The sequence below is a fragment of the Pyrus communis genome, chromosome 8 (genome assembly GCF_963583255.1).
Source record: "Pyrus communis chromosome 8, drPyrComm1.1, whole genome shotgun sequence".
Lineage (NCBI taxonomy): Eukaryota > Viridiplantae > Streptophyta > Magnoliopsida > Rosales > Rosaceae > Pyrus > Pyrus communis.
The window spans coordinates 24239165-24251952 of record NC_084810.1 but is presented as its reverse complement, the minus strand read 5'-3'; the positions used below and the strand labels follow the sequence as shown (position 1 = coordinate 24251952).

Here is a 12788-nt window from a genome sequence, read left to right as displayed (position 1 = left end):
TCTCTACCCAGAAAGGCTTTGAAGATATGCGGCTGTAGTTCAAAGTTTCTCAGAAAACTCAGTTGGGCCTTGCCAGCCTAACGCAGCCTTGCCCGCCTAGTCTCCCGTCTAGTGCCGCTAAATAGGTTATCCGATTTTTCTAAGGATTAGCCATAATCGGAACGGCATTTAGCCATGTAGCGCCTTGGTCGATTTTTAGAACAGTAATTATATGTAACGATAATATTTTAATGATATTGATGTCCAAGTTTAGTTGTCAATTGTTACATTAGTTTTTTTGGAAGATATATGTAAACAATATTTGTGAATCTGCAACAACTTGGAAGTAAAGACGAACGAGTTGTTGGTGGACATTATTATTCTCCAAAATATTGTGTTTTATAGTTTGCTAGTGACATTTGTTTAGTACAGTTGTTATTAACAAATTCGCAGGCAGCAACTCAAATTCCAACCTTGGCCATTGGCCATTCATCATTTCTTTAGGTCCCAAGTAATCGACCCCTTCATATATATATATGGCTGGTCTTGCAATTATCATTTAATATGTTGCTCTTGTGTAAATTAACTTAATTAATTGATTGTTTGGAAGATTATTTATGCAGCATTTGACCTAAAAAATGTCGTGTTTGTTTATCATGGAATATATATTGGGGTATGATATTCACACACCCCATTTTACTTCTCATACACTTTTTTAATTTTCAGCTGTCGGATTGGATGAATTGAAGAAGATCAATAGACATAAATTATCAAAGGGTGTATGATAATTAAAATGAGATGTGTGGATAGTACACCCCTATATATTTTAATTATTAGCCAAATTAATATTCGAAATTTTGGACTATACTCAAATCCTCAATGTCATTATTTACCGGCAAACTCTAGAAAAAATCTTAATAAGTTAACTATTGTGTCATATGATAGAAAAGCCTTGGCGTCCAATGTTAGTTAACAAACAATCCAATCAATTCGCTACTGTGTGCAATGTTGCCAACTTGCTAAGGGTAGTATTCGTTTCCCTCTAATTTTCGGCCTAATTTCCCTCTAACAGGCAATGTATCTTGCTAGCTTAAGATTATTTGTTTGATGTTTGCTTTAAAGTTTCGGATAATTAACTTATGAACGTTATTTTTTAAATGATTAATTGAATGAATAAAATTCAATATTTTCCTTACACATGTGATCGATTTAATTAATTTACTTATAGATAAGTCTTGTAGTGAAGTTAGTTGTCTGGAAGATAGTGCAACTACACATACCATCTTTGCATGAACGACATTATTTTACTTTGTACCTAAATATTCACATCCGACAACCTTTCAAACCCATTTAACATGATTGAGGAGCATGACACTGTCAGTATAATGCAATGTTACTAAATTAACCCTTGAATAGACAATTTATTCATCATGTTCCGGAAGAAGGTTGTTGAACTTCAAAGATAATTGAAATAATAATCATCAAGTTGAAACCACTATAGAAAATGAAACGAAATCCTTTACATCACTTCTTATGAATAATTATGGCCAGAAGCGTAAGCTTATTTATAAGAAGATGGAGCGCTTATGAACATGATGACTTTGTTTTATTGAACAAGTTTGGATTATAGGTAAAGATAATATTTTAGTGATATTGATGTCCAAGATTAGTCGTCAATTGTTACATTAATTTTTTGGAAGATATGTGTAAACTATATTTATGAGTCTGCAACAACTTGGAAGCAAAGACAAACGAGTGGTTGGTGGATATTATTATTCTCCAAAATATTGTGTTTTATTTGCTAGTGACATATTTGTATGGTACGGTTGTTATTACCTAGCCAGACGAACAAATTTGCAGCAACTCAAATTCTAACCTTTGCCGTTGGCCGTTGGCCATTTGCTATTCTTTAGGTCCCAAGTAATTGACCCGCATCGTTAGCTTGAAATGTTAGGGGTTATAGTTGACGTTAATTCATCATTTTTAACATTTCTAATTCAAAATTGAACTTGAAACTTTGATTTCATTCAGCTCTTTTATGGAAGACGTATACCCTTTTCATATATATATGGTTGGTCTTACAATTATCATTTAATATGCTGCTCTTGTGTAAATTAACTTAATTAATTGATTGTTTGGTAAGATTATTGATGCAGCACTTGACCTCAAAAATGTCGTGTTTGTTTGTCATGGAATATATGTTTTAATTATTGGCCAAATTTCTATATTAATATTCGAAATTTTGGACTATAATCAAAGCCTCAATGTAACCATCTGTGCACCATGTCATTATTTATCAGAAAACTCTAAAATAAGTCTTAATAAATTAGCTATTGTGTCATACGATAGAAAATCCTTCACGCCCAACGTTAACAAACAGTCCAATCAATTAAGTATTGTGTGCAATGTTGCCAACTTGCCACGGGTAAGATTCTTTTCCCTCTCATTTTCTCTCTCACTTCCTCCCCTCTAGAGGAGCTCCTCTCATTTCACACTCTTCACTCACTCACTCTCTCTCTCTCTCTCTCTCTCTCTCTCTCTCTCTCTCTCTCTCTCTCTCTCTCTAAAAAAGTTAACACAAGAGTTGATATGACTTAATCGTGACGGTTCAAATAAAAAAAAAAAAACGGAAGGATAAAAGGAAATGAGAGAATTCTACTCCGCAAGTTTTAACTTTTAAGTGATATTAACAAAAATGGTAGACCTAGTTTAATTTTACACAGAAAAATGAAAAGAGTTACACAATGAGGACGACTTAAGATTTTTTTCCCCTGCTCCATAACAGGTAATAAGTTTTCTTCCACTTGATTCTGGATAGCTTAAGATTCCTCCTTACGGAATTAGAAACCATACAAATTTGTTAAGACGGCAACATAAACCGTAAGACTGTATATATCTTACTAGACTTAAGAAAAATAAACGAATACAAAACTCCTGTGTATAAAGAAAACTACAATAAACTCTAATACTTAACCGGCAATAAATTCTAGAAAGAAGTGTTACATATATGATAATCCATATGATCCACAAATCTAGCAACCTTTGATTTGTCAAACATCAAAGGTTCCTCTAAGTGGGAATATGTCAAATATGTATATACATGTGGACTGTGTGTAATCAACTGTTTAACAAAATTTAAGCTCTCTGTAAATTAGTGGGCGCAGCAGCTGTATCTTTTTTGCTTCTGGGTTAAAAACCAAATGACGTCCATGTTAATTGTAAGTTTGCTAGTAATGTTATTGAAGAAAGTTGAGGTTCTACTATAAAACTAATTGATAATATCGGGAGTAGCCCAACTACTTATAAGCACATGCAATGACCCTCCTCTCATCAATGAAGAATTCATTCCCAACAAGACTTCTCACGTGTGACGAATTTTCAAGCCTTAACACGTGAATAACACAACTCGAATGTCGTGGAGGGCGTGTGGCCATTGGGCTTCACACATGGAACAACGTGCTCTGATACCATGAAGAAAGTTGGGGTTCAACGATAAAATCAATTGACAATATAGTAAGTAGCCAAACTACTTATAAACATTTGCAAGATCCCTCATCTCGTTAATGTGAGATTTATTCTCAACAATTATTACCTAGCTAGACGAACAAATTTGCAGCAGCCCTTGGCTATTCGATCATTTCTTTAGTACCTAAATAATTGAGCGCTTCATATATTTTAAGGTTGGTGTTACAATAATTTAATAAGCATGTGGCTCTTGTGTAAACTTAGTTAGTTGATTGAATATATCATTCAATTATTGCATGCACCTCCTTATCACGCTATAAAAAGTTAAACCTACCGACGCTTGTTGTCTATCATATCATCCTCCATTTCACTTGTGTTGTAATTTGTATCCAAGAGAGAAATTAAACACTCTGATTAGCTGAGTTGCAAGGAGTTGAAAGAATGGCAGTTGTGCTTACTTTTGCTGCGAAGGGAACACTGGAAAAGCTGCTTTCACTTGCTGAGAAAGAATTCAGTCTTGCATGGGGTTTCAAAGCTGAACTCCGAAAGCTTCAAGAGTCATCCACTAACATTGAACTTTTGCTGAATGATGTTACCGACAAACCACAAGGTAGTATATATTTTTGAATTGTCTTATAATCTCGCACACACATGCTACAATGGAAGGTATTTTAACTTGTTTTCATTCTCTAACAGCTCCGCCAATAGAGGAATGGGTGAAGAAACTCAAAGGCGTAGCTGATGATGCTGAGGATATCTTGGATGAATTCAAGTACGAAGTTGATCGGCGTAAAGTCGAAATCCAAAACCATATGAAGAAAAGGGTTCTTAACTTCTTTTCACTCTCCAATCCACTTGCATTTCGTCTTAAAATGGCGCATAAAATTCAGAAGATCAATACATCCTTGGTGGATCTCGAGAGGAAAGCATCTCCTCTTGGACTAGTTTCCAAGAATAATGATGCAACCCCTCAGGGGATTAGATGGGAGAGACAAACCCACTCACTCATTGGCAAAGACGAAACAACTGTTGGAAGGGTAGATGATGTGTCGAATATAGTTAAAACCTTGACCGACTCCAAAAGCAACCAAGAAAATCTTGCGGTTATGGCCATTGTGGGAATGGGAGGCCTCGGAAAAACAACTTTGGCCACGTCGGTTTACAATGAGGATTCGATACAAAAGTTTTTTGACGAGAGAATATGGATTTGTGTATCGAACCCTTTCGACATCAATTTAATTCTACTCCATATGTTAGAATATCTCAATCCGGCAAAAGCTCCTTCAAAAGATAACAAGAATGTTCTTCTTAAGTTCCTTAATGAAGAGTTGAAAAATAAAAGGTACTTACTTGTACTTGATGATGTTTGGAACGAAGATTCTAAAATATGGGATAATTTAATGGAATGTTTGTCAAAGCTTAATTCTGCTGAGGGATCCAAAATTATTGTCACTACTCGCAGTGACAAAGTCGCATCAATCTCAGAAAAGCTACTTCCACGACATGAATTGGGAGAACTTTCTGTCGATGAATGTTGGTCCATCATGAAAGATGGAGCTTTCCCAATTAGTAGTGCTCCTGCATTCGAGGCGATTGGAAAAGAGATTGCTAAAAATTGCGGTGGTGTTCCATTAGTAGCCAAGGTACGTACTATTATTATGTATCATAACATGCAATTAGCACCATTTTATTTTTACTTTTTCACACGTTTTAATTTAAAAATTAGGACAATACCTTCATTAATTTACCCCAGGTTCACCACCTTACAATTAGGACAAGGCCCTTTGACAAACGAATTTTGATTGTACAAGTTTCATAATTAAAACCATTCATTTTCGTACATCAGTACAAAATTTCATTTCAAATTATAGATAGTAACTATATAATATTTGTTCGAAAATAATAAGTTTAGGATTTGAACTCAGCTCGTTATAGAATTAGATTTTTGTTTAGAGAGTAAGGTTTAGTTTATTATAAAGAGTATACTTGTTATTCACTTGTGTATGAGTCGGTCACAAATCTTTAAGTATAGTAGTCTCGACAATCTTGTTTCTTTTTTTCCACTAATCAAATAATATTCGCGGTTTGTAATCTGTCTGTTTGATATGCGCACTCAGATATTCAACTTTGCATCAGAGCAGGTTTAATCCTTATCGGATTTGATCTGCTTTGGTTGGTATCTAGCTCCCTACCTATATCGATGTTCGTGCATTATCATATGCCGAGCCCACTAGTTTGATTCGTCAAACCGCTACCTCTCCCCCCTTCCTCCGATGCTGGCTATTGATCAATATACGATTTTGAGTGTTTTTAGCTCATATAGATTTTCATATACCTAGATTCACCATTGTCTTCTCATTCGTCCCAAGGCTTTCGAGTCTGTCTTCTTCATTTATTTGTTTGTCTTTGTTTAGATTGTTGTCATTTGATAAATTAGGCTCACATCCCTCATTTTTCTTTTTCATTAATTAAAACTTTTTCTTTTTATTTTTTATCAAGATTCCTCGACTTTTCTCCATGTCATATTTAAATTTTAAATTATTTACAAGTCATCATACGTCAAATTTTTAGTGTTTTTTTTCATATATTTTTATTTATAATTTGTACTAATATTTTTTTTAGTTTTAGTTTGTACCCATAATTTTAAATTTTTAATATGCACCCATTTTTTTATTTAATTTGTGAATTTTTTTGTGAATGTACCATGCTAATTATATGTATTTAATTTATGTTTTAAATATATCAATAGTTATTTCTTATTATATATTGATAATTACGTGGCTACATTATTTTATAACTAGAACTATGTGTGGAATAACATTACTCTATTATGGATTTCTATGAAATTTTAAGTAATTGTCATATTGTAAAAATATTACTTGAATTTATATAAATTTCATAATTTGTGGGATTTTGAATACACAAATAAATGAGTTAAGTACCTACAATAATTCTTCGACTAAAAAAAAAAAAAAAAACTTTAAATAATTTTAGAGATCTTGACTAAACTATTTAAACAAACAAAATTTTATTTTAGCACTTACGTTGACTATAAACGGGAACCAAAATGACCCTTAGTGCTTTATTTAAAAAATTGTTTGATTGACAACTGGAGCCGCTAAAATCTGTTCGAAGGCTGTAGCCGGAGCCTTACCGGTCCGTAGCTGAGCCGCCAGAGCCGCGTTTAGAAGTGGATTCGAACCACTGACAAGGATTTTCAGTCCTCTGCTCTTTTTATTTTTAGCGCTGCGCTTGCCTCCTGTTGTTGTCTGAAATCGACTCCCACCACCGCATCGAACCACGAACCCGCGGCTGATGCTGCCTGATCATCTAGCCGTCTGCCTGAGCCACGGCGAAGCACAGAATCGCACCCGCCTGACCAGATCTGCTAAACCCATTAACCCGTACCGTGCCTGCGTCAAACCCGCCGCTACGCCCACCAGAATCCGCATCGCTGCTGATTGCCTGACCAACCCCGCACCGTATTTGAATGAAACCCAGAAATCACTGCCGTGGACGCCGTCTGCCTGAGCATCACGCCCACTCCACTGCTTAATCGACCCTGCGGCTTGACTGCCCGCTGCTTGACCGCCTTTGAACCTCTGTGCCCTGTCGAAGTCTGCTTGCTTCGCTCCTGCAATCGTGCCGTCGCCCCACCATCTGCTGTCGCATGAACCCTCCTTCAACAGTTCAACCCCGATCCATCACCGTCTTGCTGACTGTCCTCCAACAGTTCAACCCCGATCCATCACCGTATTGCTGACTGTCCTCCAACCCACATCGCACTGTTGCCGCAAAACCCACTTCGTCTTCTGCCAGTATTGCTACTATTTTTTTTATCAGCGTACGCAATTCCCACAGGGGATAAGGCAGTTGGCTTGTCTTCAACCTGAGGCGTATTCTGTATCGTATATAACATGATATTTGCTCCTATTCTTTACAAATATTTTAATTTATATTATTTGCAAGATGATTGAATTGAGTTTGAATTTTGAGAATTCAATTTGCGTAGATTGGTTTGTTGGAGGGAGTAAAAATTTCTATGTACACATTACTTACACATTAAATGATATATAAAAATATGATCCCTCTAACATTTCTTATTCAAAACCAACATTAGCAACTTATTGATTTGAACAAGGCGGAAACTAGAATAAAATTAATTCATTACCCCCAACAAATCAAGAATAAAACGTATTTTTAACTAGTGGGTACTTTGGGAATTTCGTCAAAAACCAAAATTAATGGAAGCTAATATCATTTTGCAATTGGCTTATGCCATCTCCAACTGAAGAGTTCAGAGGAACAAAGGGCCGAAAATAGCCTAAAAACTGTCTCCAACCAAGGGTTAGGGAAAAGGTCTCATGGGCCCCACTGAACAAAAAAAGGCTAAAGGGCCAACTAGCTGGCCTAACCCAGCCAACTAGCCCGCCCCAAGCAGGTCACATGCTGACATCATATTTGAATTTTTTTTTTTAACAAAAATTTTTAAAACAAATTTAGAAATTCTATAATTTTTTTTCCCTATAACTTCGTAAGTCATTAAACAACATTAAATAACATGAAACAACATTAAACAATATTAAACAACATTAAGTAACATTAAACAACATTAAACAATATTAAACAACATTAAATAACATTAAACAACATAAAAAAAATTTAACAACATGAAACTTAAACAACATTTTTAAAAACATTTAACAACATGAAAATTATTGACAATCCATAACATATAATTATTGAGGTAATTTAATTTAAGTAACCATAGTAATTCAATTAAAATGATAAATTATGTTTGGCACTATGACCTGTTGGCCCTCGGTTAGAGATGGTTTTTTTTTTTTTTTTGTTTTTCACGAACCCAGATCCTCTCCAAATCTAATGATCCTGAGGCTAAGGATCAAATGATCCAGGCTGTTTAAATTTGGTCCAACGGTTACAAACAGGGGGGTTCCTCTAAAAATTATAATAATCGTAACCATTGAATCAAATTTCAACGGTCCCGATCATTTGATTCTTAGGCTCAGGATCATTAGATCCAGAGAGGATCTGGGTTCTGTTTTCACAGGGCTATGTTTGGCCTATGACCCCCTGGCCCCTCGGTTGGAGATGATAAGAAATATGGCTCTGCACAGTTCATTAAAATATTAATTTCTTGAAGGGCCAGAGAGCACAAACTAGCCTTCTGGCCCTTCTTCGGTTGGAGATGGCCTTAAATGTCATCTTTTTAGGCAAGGGGATTCAAAATCAAATAAGCAAAAACTTCTTATTTTATTTGAGTCCCTGTTTTCTACGTTGTTTTTGGACAACTATGAAACTCACTAATCCAATCAACAGATTTTGGCAGGCATCTTGCACAAAAAAATAAAATATTGAAGAATGGTCATCGTTAAAAAACAAAAGAATATGGGGTCATTCATTTTCGTAATAATCATTTAAAGATCGTTTCTATAAAAATTCATTCATTCGGAGTTTGTTTAATTATCTATATGTAGATAAAAAAAAATAGACGATTCATTATGGATATGCTACTTAGTACCAACACCGTCAATTTGTTCGTGTTCGATACATGTACATATAGATGACTAAAAGGTCTCCAATTTGGTTGATATTTGATAGCAAACAAACATATTTAAGCCCCTTGAATTTTGGTTATATTATTTACAAAATGATTGAATTATTTGACACCTAGAAACTATTTCTTTTCTCCCTTTTTCTTTGTCATATCTTTTTCTCCTTTTTTTTTTTTTTCCTCCTTAGGCCAACTGCATTATTGTTGGATAAAATATTTTGTTATGACCCAAGTATCTTCTATGTTGTCTTAGGAAACCTTTAAAATTAAATAAAACTATTCCCTCTTTTTCTTTTAATTTTTCATCAAACTTCAGTTAAACTAACGTACTTTATAGACCATTAAATGATATAAACTCTCTAATCCAATTAACAGGTTTTGGGAGGCATTTTGCACACTAAAAAGAGTATTCAAGAATGGTCGTTGTTTAAAAACAGTAGAATATGGAACAACCTATTAAAAGGAGAAGATATAATTATGCCAATCCTAAGGTTGAGTTTTGACAACTTAGAATCACCATCATTGAAGCAATGTTTTGCATATTGCTCAATGTTCAAGAAAGATGTTAAAATTCAAAGAGACAACTTGATTCAACTTTGGATGGCTCAAGGATTACTCCGCCCTTCGCTTGGTGGAAGTAAAGATATGGAGGACATAGGCAATGAATATTTTGATATTCTATTGCAGAGCTCCTTATTTCAAGATGCTACAATGAGTGACAATGGCATAGTTAGTGAATGCAAGATGCATGATCTTGTGCACGATCTTGCAGAACATCTATTCAAATCTGAAGGCTTGACAGGAGACTTATGTGGCATAGATAATACACTTGAGATTCGACATGTTGCTTGGGTTTCTACTTCTACACTTGAAAATATTCCAGCAAGAAGTGCTAGGAAATTGCGGTCACTGTTTTCAAGCGACGGTGAAATTCCTACTAACATGCTTCCACGGTTCAAAGCTTTACGCGTCTTGAGTTTAAGTAATGCAGATATTGAAGGATTCTCAGTTTTAGTTGGTAGGCTGAAACATTTGCGGTATCTTGACATTTCCAAAACAAGTTTTAAAGCACTCCCAAAATCTATAGGCAAGCTCTATAACCTGCAGACGTTAAGAGCAAATAGTTTGGCCCTCGAAGAGTTTCCTAAAGAACTGCAAAACTTGATCAACCTAAGGCATATTTATTTTGGTAAGAGTATGAAATTTCCACAGGGGATAGGGCAGTTGACTTGCCTTCAAACATTACCTTACTTTTCAGTGGATAATGAGATTGGTCGTCGAATTGAAGAGTTAGCTGGCTTGAAACAATTGAAGGGTGAATTAATTGTTTGTAATTTGGAGCACGTAAATAATGGAGAAGAAGCAAAGAAGGCTAAGCTAGAGGATAAGATGAAAGTAAGCCATTTACGCTTCAATTGGACAAAAGATAGGCCAACAACTGACAACAACGAGGAGGAAGATGTCCTAGAAGGCCTCCGACCACATCTTGAGTTGGAGAGCTTAAGTATTGAAAACTTCATGGGCGATAAGTTTCCAACGTGGATGATAAGTGGGTCATTAATGCCCAACAAATTGAAGAAGATTGAGTTACTTGGATGCGAAAAATGTGAAGGAGTCCCACCGCTCGGTCATCTACCCAGTCTTACGGAGCTTAATATTAGAGGAATGGCTAACTTGAAATGTGTTGGAGCTGAGTTCTATGGTTATGATCTTGTCCACAATGTAACCACGACAAGTGAGGAGATAATTCCTTTATTTCCAGCGCTAAAAGTATTATATATTTCTGATTGTGGTGATCTAAATGAATGGATGCAAGCACCAACAACGTCAAGAAAAAAAGTTGTGGTTTTTCCTTGTCTCGAGATGTTGACCGTCAAAAATTGTTCCAAATTGAGAAATGCTCCGAGTCATTTTCCATTTCTCCAAAAGTTGGAGATGTTTTCTTGTGATAGCAGAATGCCAATAGAAGAAATAAGCAGTGGATTAACAACTCTCACTTCTCTCGAAATAAGAGGTATTAAGGAGCTTACTTGTTTGCCGCCGGGGATTTTGAAGAAGAATAATGATCTCTATTCTTTGGTTATAAAGAATTGCGATGATTTAACTTGTATTACTGAAGATGTAGTCGGTTATTGTGGTTCTCTTAAAGGATTAGTTATTTCGAATTGTAAAAACCTGAGGCATTTGGCGTATGGTCTAGACACCCTCCCTCTCCTTGAAGAACTGACTATTGAGGGATGTTCTAGTCTAGAGTTGATTTCAATTACACAGGGCATGCCATCTCTACGGGAATTAGAGATTAAAGATTGTGGACGATTGTCATGCCTACCGAGTGGGTTAAAGAAGTGCACCTCTCTCCAGAAATTGAGAATATGGGAATGCGATGGATTATCAGGCCCATTGAGTTTATGGGCCTCTCTCGTGGAATTGTGTATATACAAGTGCAATAATCTGACATCAGTCGAAATGAAGGGCGACGTGTCCCTTACCGCCTCTCTTGAGATATTGACAATCAAATATTGTCGTGAATTAACAAGTTTACCTGCTCTTCCGCAACAATGTCCCTCTCTTCAGGAATTGGAGATATTTAATTGCCCAAAGCTATCATCGTTCGGTGTCAAAAGTAGCAGAGCTGAGAAGGGGGAGAAGTGCATTAGTCTACAATCTACTTCAGATTTGCGCACCATGACCTCCCTTCGACTTCTGAGGATTGGAAATTGTGAAAGATTAGAAAGTTGGGTGATCAGCCTGCAATTCCCACTCTGTCAATACATTTTATCCCTAATTTAAAGATTCTTCCAAGTTTAGACCACCTTAATTCTCTCAGGTATTTGAGCATCGGTAGGTTCTGGGAGGAGCTCGATTCCTTCCCCTTCCCTGATTTTGAAGTTGGATCATTAATGCATCTTAGAGTGTTAACGTTGTATGGTTGGCCTAAGCTCAAGTATCTGCCTCAACAAATTCAACACCTCACTTCTCTAACAGATTTGACAATATGTGAACTTGACGGAGTGGAGACTTTGCCAGAATGGTTGGGTAGCCTTACATCCCTTACATTTCTGGAGATTGTGGATTGCAAGAATCTGATGAATTTACCAAGTCTCCAAGCTATGCAACGCCTCTCCAAATTACAAACTTTGTATATTCATAGATGTCATCCCCTTTTAGAGCAAAGATGCAGGAGGGACGGAGGCACAGATTGGCCTAAGATTTCTCACATTCCAGATAATTACAGTAAGTTTTAAAATTATTGAAATCAAATTACAGAGGTGACGTAATATGTTTATCTCTTTTCTTATTTTATTCCGTGTCTCCATTAGTACTACACTCAAATTTAAACTAGTATAGCATAATTTGTTTACACTTCTCCTCTTCTTTTAAATCAGTTTGGGGCATACACTTCTGAGACAACAGTTGGATTGAAGCTATGCAGCGCCTTGCGATACTACAACAAATGTGTATTGGGAAAACCAAATTTCATGGTGTGAGAGGCCACACTTCTCCGAGATTACTTGTATTTTAGTTTTATGTACAAACGACTCCAAATGGCTCAAACTTTCGCATTGAAATTAAGTCATGTAAGATTTTCAAACCCACACCTCCTCTTCTCTTCTGGTTCTAATTGATCAATACATTCTACTGTTGACTTCTGACTTACTATATATGTTGTGTGTTTCCCAGTGCCATCTATATTTCTTTTGGTATGCTGTGCCCTTTTTCATGATGCTCAATAGCTGTAAACTGACTCCAGGTACTGATGCACACGATA

General features: G+C 35.9%; 1 pseudogene; it reads left to right on the top strand.

Moving 5' to 3' along the window:
- Positions 1-3885: 3885 nt before the first annotated feature.
- LOC137741520 (putative disease resistance protein RGA3) lies at positions 3886-12496 on the top strand (annotated as a pseudogene).
- The last annotated feature ends 292 nt before the right edge of the window (positions 12497-12788 follow it).